Raw genomic sequence first — 23,992 nt, 5'->3', positions numbered from 1 at the left:
CCAGTGGGGTGCTGTGTTTTAAATATATAAAAAAGGGTCTCGCGAGGTGAAGCTATAATAATGAACTAAAAAAATCCAATGAATAGGCCTATCTAATAAACCATGAAGCACGTAGTCTAGGCCTCTTCTTTGACCGACATTACATTTTTGCATTCTTTGTTTTAATAAGAGGACGAACGTGGTCTAATTTGTCTTTTGGTGGTGATTTTGCTCGAAGTAGCGGAGTCAAGTAAATTGGTGATTTACCGCTGGTAGGAGTAGCAATCATCGCTCCTGCGTCCTCATAGATTACTTTCTAATCACCCGTAATTAACGCAGTCAGGAAGAAGCGCTCAAATAGGGGTTTTTGTATCAGGGAAAATTTTAGTATTAATCTTATGTTATTATGTATCTGTATTATGTAATCATGTAACTCATTTTCCCAAGGCAACCACCAATTATGACGACCATTAATGAAGTTCTCTGCTACACTCTCTCCTCATGATCACTTGCTCGATCGTGAAACCCTGGAGGTGTTGGGTATATATTTGGGGTAGTTTACTATAGCATGCTACACTCTCCTCATGATCAGCTGCTCGATCATGAAATCTGGAGTGAAACCCATGGTTTATCTAACAATGGTTTAAATAAATAAAAAGGGTGTCACGGAGGTGAAGCTGCTTAACTCATAAGAATAATGAACGAAAAAATACGACGAACATTTAATAAACCACGAAGCACGTATGTTTTGACCGTTATCGCCTTTTTTACATAATATGTTTCAACAAGAGGGCAGATGTAGTCCAATTTGTCTTTTGTTGGTGATTCTGCTTCAGGTGGCTGAGATTAGTTGATCGGTGATGCACCGTTGGTAAGAGTAGCAATCATCACTCCTGCGTTCTAACGGATTACTTTCCAACCCCCCATAATTAACGCAGCCAGGAATAGGCGCTGAAATAGGGGGTATTAAATCAGGAATTAATTTTTGTAATTATGTATCCGTAAAATAAGAATCGTAACATTATCACGTATTTTTCCTGATGGAAAATATCATAATTTATGCACACTGATCGAATTATAAAGAAAATCTCCAGATGTAAACAAAGGTCAGTCAAGTATCACTCATCCCAGGCTGCAGGGCAGATATAGAGAATTGAATGAAGCGCCAGTGATCTGGCAACCCTACAAATTTGTCATAATGATTCATGGGCAAACAATAGAAGCATGAAATTAACACCTTTTACAGTGTAAATGACGACACCTTATGAGGCTTTTGTTTCTTCCCCTGGGTTGGTATTACAAAGTAAGTATGTTGACGTAAGTGTGTTGACTTTTGCGTGTTCAAAGGAACAATGGAAATGTCATTTCAAAACAAAGAGCCACATTTCCCTACTTAGGTGGCCAAAATATTGTCAATGAAACGCAAAAAAGACAAAATCACCAGCTGTTACTGACTGAGTCTAACTCAAATGCAAAAAGGTACGCACAGCGACAAAGCGCTATTGTAAACAATGACCCGACGATGAGATCAATAAGATGTATAAAATGACTATTTGTACTATAAAACTGTACCCCTGCCCCTACTTGTATATTATTACACACACAAGGCCACCCTTTACCAGAGTTACAGATTGATTTTTCATTACACAGTCTCTTGCACTGAAGAAAAATACTCATAATTAATTTGCGGCCCTAGTAGAGGGTCTTCTCTCGCTTTCTCTCAAATCAAAATAAACTAGCAAACATGAAAATTGGCAAAATGTATTAGAATGTAAAGTGTTGCGAACCCTTTAAACAAGGTGAATGGTAATATGCACGTTTAGACAAATTTTAATTTTAATTTCAATTAAATTTAATTTTAATTAAAATTGATATTACCAAAATTAGTAAATGTCGTTTGCGTCATGTATCAATATTTTTTATATTTATATAGTACCTACGTTAAAAACATTCAGCAAAGATATTTGGAAGGCCGCTCTTTTGTTGTTTATATCAAAGGAAAACTATTTGATACCCATCATATCAATCATTATACCATGATAAGAGATTAGCATACTAATTTATGTCCCCAGTAATAAATACTTTAACAATAACAACAAACCTCCCTACTGTGCTTTCCGTTGCAAAAACAATTAGCCACGACTGTTTTATATATTAATCGATATTTATAATAATGACAATATCAAAATCTTCAAAAGCACCGACAGGGACACGAACTCCCGTCGGGTAGGTTGCAGACGACTCAACGACGTTACCCGTTGTTCCACCAATTCTATTGATCAGATATCGACAGCTCTGTATTGCCGCGCATGCCGAAGCTTTGCGGAAATTGGCGAAGGCTAGGAAAATTCTTCAAAATATACTTTTATTACATTTAATCAAATCCAGACTATCTCCCACTGCCCTGAGGTATGGCTAAAGGCTTTCAGTTGTCATCAGACTTTGTAATTTGGGAGAAAAAAGTGAAACAGTAACTTCTGGTGATGAATAATAGTGCTGCAAGGTGCTGTTTTTTATCCCTGATGTACGAGTAGCTTTTTCTACAGTTTCTATAATTCTCTTAACGTATGAAAATATGCAGGTTTTCTGATATAATAAGACTTTGATAAAATCAAAGCCAATAATACTTTTAAAGTCGAGAGTCGGGATAAATATCGGCAAGGTGGAGATATGTCCCGCCGGCGCTTCCGCAACAGCAAGACTGAAGGACGCAAGTTACAAAGCAAAGCATGTTTAGTCAAGTTAAAGACTTAATTACCGGTTTAACTTCGGCGGTAGTGCCTACTGCTGTGAGCAACATGCGCTGTCCATCGCAATCCCCCTATCATTAACACTGTCGGGGACGTGCGCATTAGCGCGTCTGATGTAGACAGCGTGTGCTATTAAAGTGACCGGGGACTTATTAGCTATAGTGTACCCTCCCCCCCCCCCCCCCCCCCCCCCACACACGCCTCCTTGCTTACATTTTGCCGTTTTTGCGTCACTTGTTGTTGCACATACTGACGATCTAAGGCACGTATGATAGCACTCATTGTATGATAATCTAAGCTAGTTTCCACATTTATCAGACAAAAGTATTCAGACCTTTCAACACTACTGGTCTCCTCGAGAATCTCCCCATTTAGGGACATACATGTATCTCCTGATTCCCCGATTCATAATAAACACCCACTGATTAATCAAACTAGAACGCGTGGCGATAAAATGTGTCGCTAGATCTTGTAAACACTCAACGAAATGCACCTAGTGACTATATTCAATGTGCCGTCACTTAATTGCTTTCTCGATTTCATTAATTGACGATAGTAATTGCATTAAACAGGGAAGAGGAAATGGTGAAGACAAAACAACGTCGGGTCTTTGTGTGACTTTCTCCCTAAACACTTTTTATGTTGCTGTCAAAGAAAAAGGAGTCTAGATAGCGATTATGTAAACCACTGCTGCTGCTTTTGCAGATACACTTCCTCGTTTATCATTTAAATGCTCCCCTCCCCCAGCAGACCCAACTTGATGAATGTACGTCTTGGTAGCTATAGTACACTGTATATCAGATCTTGGTTCAAGTTATGAAAGGCTTAAGCACAAAACGATAATTTGAGGCTATTTTTTCATTCAAGACAAAATTAAGTATCTATGGTGTGTGACAATATGGACTTTACAAGGCTTAGTTTGTCCTTAAATATATATTCCAGTAGCATAGGCGAGCGACGTAATTGTAACCTCAACCTGAGGTATCCCCGATGAAAGCGGAGTACAAAAATTAAGTTTTTAAATAACGATTATAACATGCTGTACAATGACAATGAGTTCTAAAAGGGTTAATGGACTTCTTTGTCTTAAAAGCAATTCATTTCAAAATTAAAAGAAACAGTTTTTTCGGGGAGCGTGGGTAGACAGTTTACGTCAGGTGATTCGTTAAAGTCGATAGTGTTTCACTATCAAATGTGTAAATCATACATGTCATAAAAAAACTATAAGAAAGTTTTTTGTAACGTTCTGCAACATTTGTTCATTTATATAGCAGGGCGAGGTTAACGCCAGAGGTAAATAGAACCTAATACCGTAATCCTCCTCGTCCATTTATTTAAATCGTATCAAAACGTTTGATACACAATGTTCATTAATGTCATAATTTTGGCGATTTATTAAAACCATTTTGGCACATAATAGATTAGCATAAGTTAAGCAACAACCAGTATGAAGAACAACCCCCTTTTTAAATGAGGCAAGACACCCTCTTCACACTGATTATAACCTTCAGAAAGACATTATGCAACAAGGCAAAGGAGTTATGCAAAGTTCTTTCAACTCGTATGTGAATACAACACATTCTTTGTCACTTTTACAAGACAATGGAGGCGAGCAAGTAGAGAAATTACAATATACAATAAAAAGGACATTAGTTTAGAAAGCTTACTTCGGGTGAGCCCTTTGCTTGTTCGAATGAAAGAGATAGATATCGCGCCGCGACTCCCTTTATTAAACCTTCGTGTGTTTGTGTAAAAGTGTGAAAGACAGGCAACGGTATTGAGTCGCTGTTGATATTGTTCGCGATTAATATTGAAGTATAACTCCTTCGCCTGCATGTAAACGTGTTACTTTTCCTTATGTTCACTATATTTCTTTTAGGTTGAGACAAGACGATGAGATCGATAAAAGTAAAGGTTAATCTTAACAATATTAGATGCGATTTTCTAATTTGTAAAATCTTTCATACACGACCTCATATTTGAATTACTCTCAGGCCATACTCTTCGATATTATTGTGTTACACGGGACTCCTGGAAACCTGAAGCACAGGGCTACGGAGTCTTGTTATCCTTCATGCAGCTTTATGGCTGCGATGAGCACTGCGAAGTAGAAACAGGCTTTACTTAGCTTTACTTGATGCACGACAGTTTAAACAAAACCAGTCTGCAAGGCTTGCTTTGATATGGCGTTAACCTTACACTGGTTTTAAAAGAAAAAATATATATATGTTGGATGGATTAAATGCGGCTTCGTTATATTTTAACTAAATGTGTTCATTTGCACAGTTACACAGATATTTTTAAGCTGTGTCGCTCAGCATGCATTATAGGCGAGTAGCTTAATAGTGACGATGACCAATCCAAGCACAATCTAGGCAAGTATTGTTTACAAAATAGATCATGGTGAATAAACTTAATTACGCTTTAATGAATAATCAACACACGGTTTGGTTATTATCATTTGAAAGTTTTCGATCAAAGACGTTCAATGAAATCACAAATCATTTGACGCTTAAAAAATGGACATGTTCAAGGGGCAGTTTTTGTTTCAGCTAAAGGGACTTCAGGTTCAGGTAGAGGGTTCAGTTACATGTTTCATCGGATGATAGTAGCATCACGCCCTAGTTCTAAGCGAGTTGAATATAAGCTTTTTATCCAAACATCCTATTCCTAACTACTGAGATAGGACAAAGGTCTAGTAACATGCACTGTGCAATTACTATTAATGGATCAGATGCATACTTGATTGTTTTTCCTCAGGTGTCGCACGTATGCATCCTTTCTTGAGTGATCTAAAACAAGTCGCTAGTGTACCATGTTTCTCACTGTAGCAAAATATGTTCGACATGGCGTTTCTGAACGGCAGCCGGAGACACAGTAATTGTATAGCCATGATTTAAGCTTGTTCGAGAGATATTAACAGTCGCGTTTAAAAATATATAGCGACCTATAGTAAGACACCCTCCTCTTAAACTGATGATTTACACTGTTAATTGACCGTACTTTCGTATATTGTATGATCACACAGCCAGACTTCCCCCTGTTGCACGTTGTAGTTGGATTGTCATTACGCCTATGTCAATGCACCTCATTTAATTTCAATATTATAATATAAGCATAATATAAGTAATATATTCTTTCCTTATTCCTCTTTCATTATCATTCATGCTTTATAAATATTTGAATGCTTGAATGCAGATATTTCAAATTAAAACGTAAGTACATAAATAAATTATTTATAAATTAATGCAATAAGAATTTTTTGAGACAGATTGATGTTGACGCTCATGCATTTCAACCAAACAAACAATAATTAGTTCAATTTTTGACTGCGGAAATTTTCATATAGGATGAAATGACTGATAACAAATTTAACTAGCAGTTTGTTAGCAACACTAAAAACCAGCTGCGCGTGCCAAACTAGTGAACAAAAGGACAGTTCGCTTCGCGTGGCACGCGTTAGCATGGGTTTTAGCCTCTTACAGCTATAATCCTATCGCTGCAACAAACAATAGGGACCTTCTGGCTGATGTATCCTGCTGTTAATCACAACTAGTTACAGCGGATTGTCGTGCTTGCGCTGGACCACAGAAACCGGCGTAATGGGGTTCACTCGTCTTAGATCGCACTCACAACGAGTTGAGCCAGGCTTTACAAATCCTGGGGACTAAATATGGCAGACGTACATGAAAGAAAAAGCGCCTAACTTTAAAATAGTCTCTCCGCCTCTCACACGCCTCCCCATGTGTCGTCCCAATCAAGGAGTTATAACAGAAGGAGATTACACGCAAGCCTCTCTATTGTCCGATGTCTGTTACGGTGGGCGGAGCTAGCTACGGGGGGCCTCCTGTCTCAAGGTTTCGTCTGGGTCGCTCTCCTCCGCTTGGAGATTGATTTTATATGCGTTATTTCGCGTTAGAATTCGAGATCAGTAGTGTCAAAGCGGCGCTGTATGCTGACGATTGTTTCACAGGTAGTTATTTGGACGATGTGCTGGGAGGGAACGATATCATAGAAAGCGATTATAAGGTGGTGACTGAGGATGGTCGCCATGAGTATTTTTGAGTCGGTGATAGATGGCTTTTCTTTTGCACAACTCAGTGAAAAATCACCAAGGATAAGTCAAAAGAAAACGTCCCAACTGTGGTTTGTGAAAATGACATTCAAGTGAACGTCTGTCCTCACTGCCAAAGGGCATAATATTAATACATAAACGTTTGGACCCCCTGCCCTTTGGTCCCATAAACATATACATTGAGACAGTGCCTAAGCTTTGTGACTGGTTTTAAATTTCTTTAAGTATTTTTTTTTCTCTCACTCGGTATAATTTTAATATCATAATGCATTGAAGTGAAATGTTAATCAAAGGTTGAGGCAATGCCACGACATGTCAGTTTACTAAATACTCGTTATAAATTTCTTTATCTTGGAAATCTCCCTTTTTATTTTCAGGATTATTTTGACACATACTAACACTTCTTATTTGTCGGTAAACAAGTGCACAGTGCTAAACATTAAGAATAATTTTTGTTCATTCATAAATATATTTATGTACAAAATATATCAGAAATTTTAGTATTAACTGAGCTCTTTAAAGTGAAACAAATAAAGATGAGAATTTTGAATTTCAAACTATTATTTACTATATTAACTTAAAATATCTTTTAATCAACTCTATACTCAAGCATCATGATAGTAGCATCTGTGAGTAAAACCATTTTATTATATCAATAGAAGAACAAAAACAAAATTTTACACACAAGCAGTAATTAATGAAGTCATAAGAATGATTAAGTTGCTATAGTTTTCCAAGTTTTATGCAGTCTGTGTTGGAATTTTTTTTCAACCGTGCAAATAGAAATAATTATATTCTTTTTTATCTGACTTGCTGATACCAGTCTGTGCCAGATACTATTCCACTCACAGGCCAGCAAGGTCTGAGAATCTAATGGGCTGAATGAAAAAAAAACCTAGAAGATAAAGTGGCTAATTCTTACAAATAGGATAAAAAACATGGGATTTTCAAAAGGTTATTATAAATCAGTAAGAACATTTATAAAATGAACTGGAGTACATGTTACAGCTGAAAAAAATAACTGGGCCAGTAAGTGACTGCTTTAAAGAAATTTCACTGAAACAGTCCAAATTTTACTGGCAATCAGGTAGACTGTTATACCATGGCACTCAACAAATTATATATAGGTTTTGAATTTTTTTCCACGTGACAGTAACATAAAATTTATGTCAACTTTTGAAATGTATAGAGTCAGTTAGGTGACTGAAAATATTTTAAAATGTCATGAAGGAGCACTATTAATTTAATGCAATCTCTGTTGGCCAGTCTTATCCAGTTTCTTCTCCAAAAAGGACAACTTAAGGGAGAATTTCTTCAGGGCCTTTTCTTCCGCCTGCCAATGCCATGCCACTCAGAAAAGAGAGAAACCTGTAGGTTAGAAAAAAAAACATAATAATAGCATTATGAACTACTAGTATCCATGTAGACATTATGGAATTACGCAGTGAAGTTTAATGTGTCTTGTTATGACTTGACTGAAATAATGTTCACCACATAAATGTACAATTTACAACTATATTTATGTAGAATATCAAGATTCATGATCACAAGCTAATAACCCCAAGAAATTGAAAGAAATTGTACTTATTACAAGAAATTATTTAAATCTGCCCTAGTTCCTACTCTTCTGACAGGACAATAAGGGGATTTCAGAGAGGCTGGTTGCTAAAAGGAAAATGCCCAAGGTTGTTGTATTTTGAAAAAAAATTAAAAAGGGTACTGTTGTTAGTGAATGTTTAATGCATCTTAGGCATTATGACAAAAGTAACTTACCCCAGACACGCTGACCTTCCTTTTTCATTGACATTTTTAAATTTTTTCCAGCCTGACCATAATTCATATATTCAATGCAGCCTTCTCCCATATCTATAATAGAAGAAAAAAAACTTGAGTAGTGTTAAGATATGCATGTAAAATTCATTATCAATTTTGAGAGAATTTCTGTTTCAACACTGCAAGATGAAATATTTACTTTCAAGTAATGAATAAACCTTAATAGGGCTCTATTCTTTTGTAACCACCAAGGCAAAGCTTCTTTCTTAAAATGAACTGAAACATCCAAGCTTGCCACCTAACATGCCAAAGTAGTGAAGTATAATTAAAGTAGAGAAGCAAGTACCCCTTGATTATAGAGGCGTCTTACACAATAAGGTGTGTCTTACACACCTTGACTCAAAGGGAGATGTGTAGTGAGATAACAGGTAAAGTAATTGGTGGAGCCTAGGTGAACTTAAAACCTTAAGACTTTAAATAAAGAAGCACCAGGATTCATGTGTGTTCTTTTTTCAAAGGTTTAATATGAATTAAAACATATATATGTAAAAAGAAGACTAAATAAGTTTAAAATAACTATACCAAAGACACTGTGAAGTCAAACTTCCCGTTAGACCGCCATGATGGAAAATGCTGAGTGGAGGCAAAACTTTTCCAGTCAAAATAACTGAGCACCTTACTTTAACAACAAAGTTACCACTCCAAAGCCACCCACCATGGTGAGAAGAAAAATGATGACCAACTGTCATGATAAGTCTTCTTGGTTTTAAACACGAAAAAGGTAAAGGCAAAAATGGTACATTTACCCATAACACTAAAGTAAAAAATTGGTATTCTGAACAAAACGGGTTATTTTTTTCAAGAAATATTGGAGCAATACCCATGCAATATATACCAAGCCACGACCAAGATGTTCAAGAATCTAAACACACCAAAATCTTTTATAATCAAGCATTTGAAAAGTGCAAAAAAACGTTCAGGCTTTTGGCCGTAACAAGCGTAACACTTTTTGATCTGGACTCGTGCAAATTGACCCTTGTCGTATTCAAGCTAGACCACATGTAAAATCGAAAAAACCAACAACACTGCTCAAGAAAATGTATTGCACACACACCAATTAGTTAAATTTTATGACTGTCATGTGACACAAGTACCAAAAAGTAGGAGGAAAATGTCTTTTGGAGTTATTTTTTTTTCGAAACATAAACAAGATGGCGGCTTATGCATCTGCTTGTTATTAGGCTACTGAAAGTGCACCTAAGTTTTATTCTATGCTATTGCCACAAATAACTTAACAATTGCAACTGTATAAAGACCAAACTTTCTTCATCTGATACTATATTTAAAAGCACTTGTTATGAGTAGGAAATATTTTTCGTGCAATATTTATTCTCCACACACCACCTCGCGAGATCGACGTGGAGCTGGACACTTACACAGTGAGACCCCACGGCATAAAAGTTGCAATTTATCTTCATATTTCGAGTAGTTATGCATTTAAAAGCACTTACCTGTTTTTTGATAACCTTATCCAACGTTATATCCTCTGCACTCTGTAATTCTCTCATTTTAAGAAACTTTTGACTGCGTTTCTGTTTGTGTCCTCTCCAAACGACAGACGAAGGCACCTATTCTGACAAACGAGATTTAAACGAGAGTAACGGAAAGCGTAACAGAGATAGGAACCCATTGTTCTCTGGGTTCTATTCATTCCGACCAATGAGAGACCGTAATACGGGCTCCGCCCCCACGCGTGTAATCTCCTTCTGTTATAACTCTTTGTCCCAATGGAGCCGAAATCTAATGACTGTACCCCCGCAGGGACGACGCATGGAGAGGCGTGTGTGAGGCGGAGAGACTGTTAAAAGATTATACGGTTTTTCTTTCATGTACGTCCGCCATATTTAGTCCCCAGGATTTGTAAAGCCTGGCTCAACTCGTTGTGAATGCGGGCTTAAGTATTTTGTTATTCCACCTAAGCTATTGTGTTTGCGCGTTCGAATTTTGAAGGGATTTATACGGCCCTCCTTTGTTTGTCCGCCCCTTTCTATTCACAAGATAGGGATTAAAACATTTCAAACGTTGTTACACCGGTGTACAACAGAAACAAAATTATTACTACCACTGTATATTCCGCAAAATAAAGTATATTAATACAACAATGAGTCTGTATTTAATGTACCCCCCCTGTTAAGGGCCATGTACTGATTATAATGGCATACCTTGATGCGAAACAGTCTATCGTTTCTTCCACCTTGGGTCCCTTAAATTAATGTATTGTATAACTCATATTACCCATTTAATTTGACACTGTCTCTCCCTTCTCTCCCTTCCCCTCTTTCTTATTAGAAGGAGGGGAAAGGAGGGAAATCTGTATCACCAATCTTCAGAAAAGAAATGACTTAGGCTGTATTCCCAGAGCTTTTAGACCGCATTCACAACGAGGTGAGCCAGGCTTTACAAATCCTGGGGACTAAATATGGCGAACGTACATGAAAGAAAAACCGCCTAATCTTTTAATAGTCTCTCCGCCTCTCACACGCCTCTCCATGCGTCGTCCCTGCGGGGGTACAGTTATTAAATTTCGGCTCCATTGGGACGACACATGGAGAGGCGTGTGAGAGGTGGGGAGACTATTAAAAGATTAGGCGGTTTTTCTTTCATGTACGTCCGTCATATTTAGTCCCCAGGATTTGTAAAGCCTGGCTCAACTCGTTGTGAATGCGATCTTAGATCGATCTATCCCCGCGGGGAGTCTCACTAGATTACTGTCAGATAATCCGGCTTAAATGTCTGTCCCGCCTACTAAAAGCTGTAAGGGGGTAATTAACTATGGTGCCCGTTCGGCTGACTGCAATTTAGCGTGAACCCCTAGGGTGTTAGATCGATCTAAATCTATGGGAATGCACCCTTAATGAACCAGTTGGCTGGTCTGCAACGTCCGACACACCAAAATAAATTAAATAACAGCTGGCACAAATATAACTACAGTTAGCTAGTGTCACTAAAGACGTAATCTGCTGCGCGCGCGAAGCTGTTGAACAAAAGGATAATTCGCTACGGGAGACCGTTTGTTTACAAAAGTACTTTAAAGGGGATTGCCTACCCAGGCGACCAGAGGACTAGGCCAGTCATTATATCTATAATCGTTTATCGACCCTATAATTGTCGCACTCCTCTTTTGTATTTTTATCGAAATTTAATGTGTAATCTTCAAATGGAACACGGAGTAAATGTACACAGATTCACTACCGATTAGGTATGTTTCAGCATGACAATGCTACTCCACGAACAGCCAACACAACAGTAGGCTGGTTATATACAGATCCTGACCCCCAATGACCAGACCAAACATTAGATAAGGACCTTATTAAGAATGTGTAAGATAACCTCGGAAATAACTGATGGATAATCCTGCAAACTAAAAGGATCTCATGCCACCTTTGCACCGTATGTGGAACGCAATCACTGTGTAAAGTTTACAAAACTTTTTGACTCCATGCACAGATGCGACAAATGAGTCCTCCAGTCCAGAGGTTACTGTACAAAATACTAATATGTGGCTTTGTTTTTTTACAATAGTTAGCTTATTCATTAGTTATTCAATCAGTAAACTTTTGTGATTTTTTTTAAAAAGTTAAATAAAGAACTTTGGTTAATAGTATGATTTTTTAGTATCACTTTACGCATTGCGTTAGGGGTGACACTTTTTTGGTAGAGGAATATAGTACGATTACAATAAACGACATCAAATCTCCAAACATATCTCCTAAAAGAGGCCAAAAATGTGACGAATTCATGAAATTTCAGTTCGAAAATTACGCCAACAAAAATGTGGCTGGGGACGTACATAGTACACGACCCCACCCAGTAGGAATAGAGCTAAACCGCCTCTGCGGGGAAAACTACCTGCCAATTGTTTGTTCTAATTGGATTTTCCTCAGTTAACATTTAAATGAACAACGAACCGTCTAGCTCTCTATAACTTGAGAATTATCATGGTACCTACATTGTGGATCAAATTTTGGTACAGAACGGACCTTCTCCCGAACACCCCTGGCTGCGTGCCTGGTTATCAAACACACTCTCGATGCATATGTTTTCGTAGCTACGTAAACACCTTAACAATGGATTCGCATTGCATTGTGGGTTCTTAACCCGAATTATCCTCAGAATAGAACAGGCCATCATCTGTGACATGGGAGATGTTGTTCTGGGTCACATGAAGGCGGGAAATAAAATATCAAAAATTCCTGTCACAAAAGTATGACTCTCAGTCTGTAATTCAATTTCCAACACTTGCACTTAGTGACGCAGGGATTTTATGCGTAGGGGAAAACATGTCAGTGGTTAGAATGCATCACATTACTCTTCCCTTACGAAAATTTCCCATAGGATCCTATAGGATTACTATAGGATCCTATAGGAAATCTTATAGGATCCTATAGGGCACCTTTCCTATAGGATTTCCTATAGGATCCTATAGGAAATTGTTGTAAGTTAAAATCTTGAGAAAAATACATATCTTATAAACAAATATCATTCTAAACAAAAGATATTTGATATAGGTCAATTTTATCAGTGGAATTGTCAATTATATATCACTGTTAAAGCAAAAATGATTTTTATTGTTTATAATGCACAATCTTATAGTCTTCTATAGGATTCTATAGAAATTCTTTAATTTCTATTTTAAAGAAATCTTGAAAAATTGATCATTTGTAAAGTAATCTTTTATGGAGAAATATTTTATCATTAGGAATGTTTTTGTACCAAATCATTGAAGCTGAAATTATTTTTTAAAATTTATGTTCAGACCATTACAAAAATTCCTAGAGGATCCTATAGGAAATCTTATAGGAATTTCTATAGGAACCTATAGGGAATCTTATAGGAATTTCTACGCCATGACATGAAGCAAACAAACACGTCTTTAGTGTCCAAATCATATACCTCAAGTGCCGACAAGGCACTCAGCGTTTATTTACATGCAAATCAGGCAGATGACCAAGTGTCACTGCTAGAGGCAATTACGTACTATACAGCTGTGTTTACTCGTTACAATCGAATGCACTTTACATAATACTGGCGTAATCACTTTTCTTTCTCTTTCTCTTTCTTTCTTTCTTTCTTTCTTTCTTTTTTTTTTATAAAAGGATTAAATAATGTGTAATAACGGCAAAATCAATACAAAAACATTAGTGCAGTATGTACAGAGGTGTAACAGTAGAGTGTCAATGTCAAAGGTACATGCAAGTCTCCTCTCCGTTTATAGATAACTGAGTGTCAGATTCATAGGTATAAACTCTTTTAAGACATTATTACAAAACATAATCAGTAAGATATCTGGGAGTTTGTCTTTTTCTCGTAGAACGTCTAAGAGTTTGAGCTGGTTGTTCACATAGATCTGATGGAGTTTCAACTTCACCATTTTCGTTGCTTTCGTCAACTTGAGGTTGAAATTCATGGAAAGAGTCAAAGTCATTGCAAGGTTCCTTGTCGTTGTCAGCAGTATTTACGTTTTCATAGTCTGACAAAGATAAGTCCGAATCATCGGAGTTGTCACTACATAAATCGTTGACTTTTCTCCATTTATAAACGGGTACTTTATAACAGTCTGATTGTTTAACTCTATAAGACATGGATCGTAGCTGATTTCCTATGAATTTTTGAACATTGCACCAGTGACCGTCGACTTTTACCACCATGTAGCGATCTCGGTCGTAATTCTTTGTCTTGTCGTGATGTAAATAAACGATATCTCCTACACTGAGATTGTTATCGTTGGCGCTTTGTTTTAAAGGCGCTTTAGATTGCATACTACTGTCGTGGTTTTTCTCTCTTATAGAATGCTGATCAATAATAAGTTTTCTATCTGAAGTGGGAATTTGTTGACAGGTGAATTGATCCCTCTGAAAAAGCATTTCCCTCGCAGACAAACCTCCTCGGCGCATTCTAGAATTGAGCTGAGCAACGCACAGGCTGAGAGTTTTTTTAAACAACGTTTATTCAAAAGAATGAAGTGGAGGCAAGGCGCTGGAAGCATTATATGCTCTCCACAAAATTAAATTAAATAAGTAAATAAATAAAACAAATGGATAGGTATATACATATATACAACAGAGTAAATGTAAAACTCCATATACATATCAGGAGCACAAGTTAAGTACAGAAAGAAAGAAGAGGAAAAGAGATAGTACCTATTAAGTGATAACAAAGTTTACGAGAAGAAAATTTGCAACAGTGTCGAAGATAATTTCATTTTGGGTGGGTGATAAGGATTTATGACCGTAGAGCAATAACGACAGCTTTTCTTTTTGTGTTTTGAAAGAGGTCTTGCTTGCATGTAGAGTTTCATTTATTTTTTGGTAAAGGGGAGGGTACTTTGAATTGAGTAAAGGGCATCTGAAGAAAAATTGAAGAGGGGTTTCAAGGGCACCACAGGTGCAGTGTGGTGTATCAATAGTAGTCCAGTTATGCCTAAACAATTCTGCTCTAAATAAACACCCGACCCTCGCTCTGTTAAGAATTTTTTCATGATTTCTGTTCAAGTTTAGTGTTGTTGTTGAAAGCGACCCAGCAGTGAGGTGTTTTTTTATCGAGTTCTTGAAAGATGAGATTGAAGGTAAAGATTTAGTGGAGGAGGAGAGTTGATCCCATGAAGACATCAGAAAATAGTTAACTGAGGTACGGGGGTATTTAGGAGGAAGTTTAAAGTCTCTTTTGTTATTTTCTCGGGTTATGATTGGAAAAGGGTTTCTGAATGGGCGGAATATATCAGAAACATAGGAGGGGACCAAATTCGCCATGACTGAAAACATAATTTTTTGAGCATGCATTTTTCTTCTATCAAATAGAGAAATCCAATTTAGTTGTTCAAATATTTTGGAGGTACAAGAGCTAGGTAAGGCTCCCAGTACTATTTTGCCGGCTTGGTATTGAAGAGACGTTAGTTTCGATAATTTCTTCTGGAGTGAGTTATGATAGAAGATGTCACAGTAATCAAATTGTGATTGGATAAAGGCATTATATATAACATTTAAATGTTTGGACCTAACTTTGCAGTATAGAGGTTTTAGTGCATTTACGGCCCGTTGAACCTTTTCGCAAACATGATCAGTGACGGCTGAGAGTAGTTTGAGAAATAGAATCACGGGAGGGATCTTTGCGCAGAATTTCGTCTTGAAGTTCCTGGACTGCTTTTTCCGCCACTGGATTTTTATTGATGATTTTGGGACGTCCTATTTCGATGACTAATCTAGACGATCGAAGGGACTCATCTGATACTAATGATTTGAATCCAGGAGCAGAATCAGTGCGAATGACAGCAAATGGACCGTCAAGTGGTCGCATTTCTGCACACAGTTGAATGAGACCTTCCCGTAAACTATCCTTAGTTTCGTCCTTCACAAAACACGCGGTTGTGAAAGAAGTGACCGTTTCTCTTACAATCAGTATATTTTGTGAGTGTCGTTTCATAATATCAGCGGCAAATGATGCTCCAACTGTAGGTGGGGGTTCTTCTGAAGACTGTTCCTGTTGAAGATGAGGAATTTTTTTCAAGGAAGCACATCGATGGCATGAATGCGATGTCTCATCGACTTCTTTGTCTAAGTTCAACGCGTAAAAGTAGCGTTTTACTACGCTCTTAAGCTGCTAACTGGACGGATGTTCTAGACGGATGTGGAGAGCAGTAAGAAGTCCGCTTAACACCTGTCTGGGAACTACTATAAGATCACGTTAGTTTTCCAAAGGTGATTGACGGCGTACTACTAGAAGACCGTCTTTTGCGATGGTAAGACCCTCAATGTGTAGATAACGTTTCACGTTAGACACTCCGTTGTTTTTTTTACTAGGTCGCGTACCTTGAGATAAGTGGGCCTTAGTTCGACGTAGATCGTAGCATTCTTGTTGAATTTGAAGCCATGCTTTCCGGTTGGTGAATGGTAGCTGTTTGATCTCGCTAAGAACATCGTATAGACAAAGCTGCAAACTTGACACTTCTGGCTTTGGCATTCTTTTGCGTTTCTACTTGCGAAATCAGTTGGAATATTATCTGAACCTGCCAGGTGTTACACAGAAACGTGATATCTACTGGCTAAAGAGAGAAATGTAGACACTCGTGGACTTGCAGAAAACTCTCTTCTGCATAATTTTACATGTGCTTGTACGCAAGGCTTACTGTCAGTTAAAACATGCGTTTGGTGACTTGTATAATATATGGAGCGAAGTGTTTGATCGCAGAAGCTATAGCTAACGCTTCCAGCTCACACGGTATCCAAGTCACCTGATGTTTTCGGAGTTTTGCGCTGAAAAATCCAGATAAACGAAGCTTATCTCCGCGTTTGGCGTACAAAGTTGCAGCAAGACCAGAGTGTCGAGAGGAGGCCTCTGTCACAAGCCAAAGCTCATCGTTGATCCGAGGAATCATAATAGAACGATGGTTGAGTAGAGCTTTCTTTGAATTTTCGAAGGCAACAACATTCTCCTCCGTCCATGACAGTTTATCCTGGGACTGTTTTCCGGCAGTCATGCTATCTAGGGGAGCAAGTATCGAAGCACAGCCAGGTAGTACGCGTGCGAATGCTTTATAGGCACCAATGAAGGATCTGAGTGCGAAAACTGTCATGGGGCGGTCGCAGTTCGACAATGTAGATATACGGTGAGTGTTGGCAGAGAGAAAACCACTTCTCCAAGTCCATCCGAGGATTGTTGTTTCCCTTGGACAAATCACGGTTTTGATCGGAGAAAGACGGAGATCACACTTGCTGAGAGCTCGTAGAACCTGTCGGAAATTATCCATCAGTTCTTTCACAGTTTCGCCGCCACAGTAAAGATCGTCGGCGATCTTACAAACGACGCCTTTCATTATAAGATCACCAAGGACACGTGACATCATCTCTTCTAATGCTGTCTCCGACCCGGGCATTCCCATTGCTGAACGTGTGTAGACTCTTACTCCCTTGAAAGGAGTAGCAACTCCACAATATTTCATAGAATTCTTATCCAGTGGAATCTGATAAAAGGCACTGGATAAGTCAGTGGTAATAATGTGTTTCCATCCTCCAATGTTACGTAATGTTGAATTTACGTCAGGTAAAAGAGACGGTTGAGGTTTGCAATACTTTCCAACTTCGTTGAAAGCAGTAACCAAGCGGAACGAACCGTTGCTCTTTTTTACCAGAAATGAAGGGTTCAGATATTCGACATTCACACCCACATCTTCAGGTTTTGCGAAGACGCCAACACTCTCCAGAAAATCAAATTTCTCTTGTAGATCGACAAGTTTGTCTCTGCTATACTGGGGAATCCTGCCCTTCCTCTGGGGCGGTTGAGTAGGACCCATGTTTACCACCGATTTAAAAGGTCCCATAGCACCGTTGTATCCGGGGATTGACGGGTTGAAAACATTGTCGTATGACACAAGTAGTGTCTGAAAATCTTGTTTGTCCCCTGATGTCAACAGAGAATCTGGATCCAACTTTACGGCAGCAGAGTGAAGTACTGGTGACGCAATAGAAATGTTGGCAGGCGAAGTATCCAAAGTGGATGGCTGGAAATCAAGCGATTTTTCACTATCGCTCACTGGACAGACAAAACCAATGTGAGAGTTGCGTTTCACAATACATGGTAGTCCGGTGTCGTTTGTAAGTCTTATTTTGTCATGAACTGATCTTACGACTTGCGGATTTAACCACACAGGCGAAGAATCATTGCCATAGACACATGGTTCAACGGCGAGTTCCTTCTCACCAATCAAATTATCAGGAATGACAGTTTCAATATAGTCTCCAGGCCAAAGCGTGGAATTTATTGGTCCCGCGCGAAGTATATGAGACTGAGTACGTTTGATGTTTGCTGTAGATCGAACGTTTTTTCCAGTATCATACGTAATAGAGGAGCCATCTGAAAAAGAAATCGGCTTTCGGGCTGGTCTTAAAGTAATATCGTTCATCTCTAAAAATGGAGTTCCGGCCAAAATTTCGGTACTCAACTGGTCTACTACGAGAGCCTCCAGGAAAAACGATCTCTCATTTCGAGTGAGGTGTATACGAGTTTCACCTACCGTACTAGGATTAAGAATGTGTACATTTACCCCGTGGACCATTTGAAGATTACACTGCGATTAATGCGGTGGAAAATACAATAGAGAGAGTGTATAATGGTAGGGTCGCTAAACGATTGTTGACGGCATATAGTAACTAGCCTAATCCCCTGGTCGCCTGGGTAGCCACGCCCCCTTAGAGTACTTATGTAAACAAACGGTCTCCCGTAGTGAACTATCCTTTTGTTCAACAGCTTCGCGCGTGCAGCTGATTATGTATGTAGTGACACTATAGCTAACTGCATATAAATTTGTGTTAGCTGTTATTTGATTCATTCTGCTGTGTCGGATTTTGTGGATCAGCACACTGGTTCGTTGACTTATGTTTTTCTGAAGATTGGTGGTGCAGATTTTGAGTACTTAATTATTTGCCCTCCTTCTAACAAGAGAAAGGGGAAGGGAGATAAAAAGAGAGAGTGTCAAATGAAACTGGTAATGAGTAATACATTACATTAAATAAAGGGACTCGCGGTGGAAGAAACGATAGACTGTTTTGCATCAAGGTACCGTACTAGGATTAAGAATGTGTACATTTACCCCGTGGACCATTTGAAGATTACACTGCGATTAATGCGGTGGAAAATACAATAGAGAGAGTGTATAATGATAGGGTCGCTAAACGATTGTTGACGGCATATAGTAACTAGCCTAATCCCCTGGTCGCCTGGGTAGCCACGCCCCCTTAGAGTACTTATGTAAACAAACGGTCTCCCGTAGCGAACTATCCTTTTGTTCAACAGCTTCGCGCGTGCAGCTGATTATGTATGTAGTGACACTATAGCTAACTGCATATAAATTTGTGCTAGCTGTTATTTGATTCATTCTGCTGTGTCGGATGTTGTGGATCAGTCCACTGGTTCGTTGCCTTATGTTTTTCTGAAGATTGGTGGTGCAGATTTTGAGTGCTTAATTATTTGCCCTCCTTCTAACAAGAGAAAGGGGAAGGGAGATAAAAAGAGAGAGTGTCAAATGAAACGGGTAATGAGTAATACATTACATTAAATAAAGGGACTCGCGGTGGAAGGATCGATAGACTGTTTTGCATCAAGGTATGCCATTATAATCCGACATGGCCCATAACATGATCCATAACATGACTCATTGTTGTATGCCTTATATTTGTGCCGACTTATATTTTACTCTCGTTCATTTCGTGAAACTATTTCCTTGAATAAAGTTTTGCCTGTATAAATTAACTTTGTGACATGAAGTAATTAATAAAACGCGCCTGTTGAAAAGGGGGCTTTTCGTAACTAATAAAGGTTCACTATTCAGAAAAATATCGTCGCCGTTCGTCGCCGTTCGTCGCCGCTACCTTCAGGAAAGCGTACCCTCCGCGTGGATCACCGGCATTTTTGATTATCTGACAAATTAGGGCAATTTACGTTTTAGCTAATAATTCTGAATTTACTAATATTTTGGACTAAATTCGATGTCAGATTCATAGCAATGACGGAGAGCCGCCAGAGTAACTGTTTAATTTTCTAAACTAATCAAACTAGAACGCGTGGCGATAAAATGTGTCGCTAGATCTTGTAAACACTCAGCGAAATGCACCTAGTGACTATATTCAATGTGCCGTCACTTAATTGCTTTCTCGATTTCATTAATTGACGATAGTAATTGCAGATAACAAGGAAGAGGAAATGCTGAAGACAAAACAACGTCGGGTCTTTGTGTGACTTTCTCCCTAAACACTTTTTATGTTGCTGTCAAAGAAAAAGGAGTCTAGATAGCGATTATTTTAACCACTGCTGCTGCTTTTGCAGGTAGACTTCCTCGTTTATCATTTAAATGCTCCCCTCCCCCAGCAGACCCAACTTGATGCATGTACGTCTTGGTAGCTATAGTACAGATCTTGGTTCAAGTAATGAAAGGTTTAAGCACAAAACGATAATTTGAGGCTATTTTTTCATTCAAGACAAAATTAAGTATCTATGGTGTGTGACAATAGGGACTTTACAAAGCTTAATTTGTCCTTAAATATATATTCCAGTAGCATAGGCGAGCGACGTAATTGCAACCTCAACTTGAGGTATCCTCGATGAAAGCGGAGTACAAAATTAACTTTTTTTAAATACCGATTACAACATGCTGTACAATGATATTGAGACTAAAGGGTTTAATGGATTTCTTTGCCTTAAAAGCAATTCATTTCAAAATTAAAAGAAACGGTTTTTTCGGGGAGCGCGGGTAGACAGTTTACGTCAGGTGATTCGTTAAAGTCGAGGAGTGTTTCACTATCAAATGTGTAAATCATATATGTCATAAAACACTATAAGAAAGTTTTTTTTTATATAGCAGGGCGAAGTTAAAGCCAGAGGTAAATAGAACCTAATCTAACCTAATCCTCCTCGTCCATTTATTTAAATCGTATCAAAAAGTTTGATACACAATGTTCATTAAATTCATAATTTTGGCGATTTATTAAAACCATATTGGTACAAAAAAAGTTTAAGATTAGCATAAGTTAAGCAACAACCAGTATGAAGAACAACACCCTTTTTAAATGAGGCAAGACACCCTCTTCACACTGATTATAACCTTGAGAAAGACATTATGCAACTTAAGGCAAAGGAGTTATGCAAAGTTCTTTCAACTCGTGTGTGAATGCAATACATTCTTTGTCACTTTTACAAGACAATGGAGGCAAGCAAGTAGAGTAATTACAATATACAATAAAAAGGACATTAGTATAGAAAGCTTACTTCGGGTCAGCCCTTTGCTTGTTCGAATGAAAGAGATAGATATCGCGCCGCGACTCCCTTTATTAAACCTTCGTGTGTTTGTGTAAAAGTGTGAAAGACAGGCAACAGTCTTTAGGCGCTTTTGATATTGTTCGCGATTAATATTGAAGTATAACTCCTTCGCCTGCTTGTAAACGTGTTACTTTTCCTCATGTTCTCTATATTTCTTTTAGGTGGTTGAGACAATGTGATGAGATCGATAAAAGTAAAGGTTAATCTAAACAATTAGATGCGATTTTTGTGAAATGACTTATTAAGTGATGTGCATGTACCTAGCATGTTTAAATTCTTGAATTTCTAATTTGTTAAATCTTTCAAACACGGCCTCATATATGTATTACTCTCAGGCCTTCGATATTATTGTGTTACACGGGACTCCTGGAAACCTGAAGCACAGGTCTACGGAGTCTTGTTATCCTTCATGCAGTTTTATGGCTGGGATGAACACTGCGAAGTAGAAACAGGCTTTACTTAGCTTTACTAGATGCACGACAGTTTAAACAAAACCAGTCTGCAAGGCTTGCTTTGATTTGGCGTTAACCTTACACTGGTTTTAAAAGAACAAATATAAATATGTTCGATGGATTAAATGCCGGCTTCGTTATATTTTAACTAAATGCGTTCATTTGCACAGTTACACAGATAATATTTTTAAGTTGTCTGTCTTTCAGCACGCATTATAGGCGAGTAGCTAAATAGTGACGGTGATCAATCCAAGCTCAATCTTGGCAAGTATCGTTTACAAAATAGATCATGTTGAATAAACTTAATTACGCTTTAATAAATAATCAACACACGGTTCGGTTATTGTCACTTGAAAGCTTTCGATCAAAGACGTTCAATGAAATCACAAATCATTTGACGATTAAAAAATGGACATGTTCAAGGGGCAGTTTTTGTTTCAGCTAAAGGGACTTCAGGTTCAGGTAGAGGGTTCAGTTACGTGTTTCATCGGATGATAGCATCACGCCCTAGGTCTAAGCGAGTTGAATAGAAGCTTTTTATCCAAATATCCTATTCCTAACTACTGAGTTAGGACAAAGGTCTAGTAACATGCACTGTGCAATTACTATTAATGGATCAGATGCATACTTGATTGTTTTTCCTCTGGTGTCGCACGTATGCATCCTTTCTTGAGTGATCTAAAGCAAGTCGCTAGTGTACCATGTTTCTCACTGTAGCAAATTATGTTCGACATGGTGTTTCTGAACGGCAGCCGGAGACCCAGTAATTGTATAGGCATGCTTTAAGCTTGTTCGAGAGATAATAACAGTCGGGTTTAACAATAGATAGCGAGCTATAGTAAGACCCCCTCCTCTTTAACTGATGATTTACACTTTTAATTGACCGTACTTTCGTATATTGTATGATCATACAGCCAGACTTCCCCCTGTTGCACGTTGTAGTTGGATTGTCATTGCGCCTATGTCAATGCACCTCATTTAATTTCAATATTATAATATAAGCATAATATAAGTAATATGTTATTTCCTTATTCCTCTTTCCTTATCATTCATGTTTTATAAATACTTGAACGCTTGAATGCAGATATTTCAAATTAGAACGTAAGTACATAAATAAATTATACATTTATAAATTAATGCAATAGGAATTTTTTGAGACAGATTGATGCTGACGCTCATGCATTTCAACCAAAGAAACAATAATTAGTTCAATTTTTGACTGCGGAAATTTCATATAGGATGAAATAATTGATAACAAATTTTAACTAGCAGTTTGTTAGCAACACTAAAAACCAGCTGCGCGTGCCAAACTAGTGAACAAAAGGACAGTTCGCTTCGCGTGGCACGCCTTAGCATGGGTTTAGCCTCTTCAAGCTATAATCCTATCGCCGCAACAAACAATAGGGACCTTCTGGCTGAAGTATCCTGCTGTTAATTACACCTAGTTACAGCGGATTGTCACGCTCGCGCTGGGCCACAGAAACCGGCGTCATGGGGTTCACTCGTATTAAGTATTGTGTTATTCCACCTAAGCTATTGTGTTTGTGCGTTCGAATTTTGAAGGGATTTATACGGCCCTCCATTGTCTGTCCGCCCCCTTCTATTCACAAGATAGGGATTAAAACATTTCGAACGTTGTTACACCGGTGTACAACGGAAACAAAATTTTTCCGACCACTGTATAACGTTCAAGGTGGATTTCCCGTCTGCCTGGCTGGCTGTTTGTGACTTGTTAGGTAAGATGGGCGCTCCTATCTCTATTGCAGTAGTCTGACTTATCAAATTAGACTCGGCACTACAATCGAGTGTTAAATGAACCGGGTGTTGATTGTGATAAGCATCGAAGCATGGCGAAGGACTAATGCGGACACGTTGAACCTCTGCGCTGGGAATCTCAAAATTTGTGTTGGTAGACACGTCTGCTACAACAATTTCCTCATCAGAGGATGACTCTTCATTGCACATAACCTGGTGAGTCCTGGTGATGTAAAGTTTATCTTGCTCGGGTAAAAATTTGCAAGTGCTGAGAAAATGATCGTAGCGTTGTCGACCGGCCTGTTTACAAAGCGGGCAAGAACGTTTTTTTGCGTTGAAAATAG

At 38.3% G+C, this 23,992-nt stretch overlaps 1 long non-coding RNA gene across 1 annotated transcript; it reads right to left on the bottom strand.

Annotated features, from left to right (window-relative positions):
* Positions 1 to 7,432: 7,432 nt before the first annotated feature.
* On the bottom strand, positions 7,433 to 10,349 carry LOC147761434 (uncharacterized). Its single transcript, XR_015334825.1, has 3 exons — positions 10,089 to 10,349; positions 8,578 to 8,670; positions 7,433 to 8,172 (listed from the first exon to the last, which is right to left on the bottom strand). It is a non-coding gene; the product is annotated as an uncharacterized LOC147761434 (long non-coding RNA).
* Between the last annotated feature and the right edge of the window lie 13,643 nt (positions 10,350 to 23,992).

This window comes from Lingula anatina, chromosome 5 (genome assembly GCF_051362555.1).
Source record: "Lingula anatina isolate TDL-2025a chromosome 5, LinAna3.0, whole genome shotgun sequence".
Lineage (NCBI taxonomy): Eukaryota > Metazoa > Brachiopoda > Lingulata > Lingulida > Lingulidae > Lingula > Lingula anatina.
The sequence above is the reverse complement of the archived record's forward strand: the minus strand, read 5'-3'. Positions and strand labels throughout refer to the sequence as shown.